At 58.0% G+C, this 429-nt stretch overlaps 1 protein-coding gene across 2 annotated transcripts in view; it reads left to right on the top strand.

The window, feature by feature from the left end:
- Nucleotides 1-429, top strand: part of RHOT2 (ras homolog family member T2) — a 20,041-nt gene that overhangs the window by 17,765 nt on the left and 1,847 nt on the right. The gene's annotated exons all lie outside the window — the stretch shown is intronic.

The following is a 429-nucleotide window of genomic DNA, read 5'->3' as shown; positions in this document are numbered from 1 at the left end:
GGGGGGGGGGGGGGGGGGGGGGAAGGCAGCTATTTTCTCCTGACGAGGTGAATCACAGTGAAAAAGAGGTCAGTGAAAGGAGACCTCTGTTCACACAGGCTGCTTTTGGGGAAGGAACCTCACCTGAAAGGGGTAAGGTGGCACCCAGAGCAGGGGGTGGGAGATGTGGGAAGGAGAAGGTGTCTCCGTGTGGAATCCCCCCCCCTCGAGGGATGGGGAGGGGGCTGGAAAGGGGCAGAGCCCTCCCGGGGGGAGAACATGTGGGTGCGTTGGAAGACAGGATGGGATTACTAGTGAGTGGTTTTCCCTCTAGCTTCTTTTCAATAAACAACTTTATTTTTAGAGCTGACACTTTTTCCACACACACCCCCCACCCCACTCCCCCCCACCCCCCACCATCCCCCACCAGCGCGAGGACAACTCATAACC

The sequence above is a fragment of the Calidris pugnax genome, unplaced genomic scaffold (genome assembly GCF_001431845.1).
Source record: "Calidris pugnax isolate Ruff unplaced genomic scaffold, ASM143184v1 scaffold557, whole genome shotgun sequence".
Classification (NCBI taxonomy): Eukaryota; Metazoa; Chordata; class Aves; order Charadriiformes; family Scolopacidae; genus Calidris; species Calidris pugnax.
This window is presented reverse-complemented; position numbering and strand designations above follow the sequence as displayed.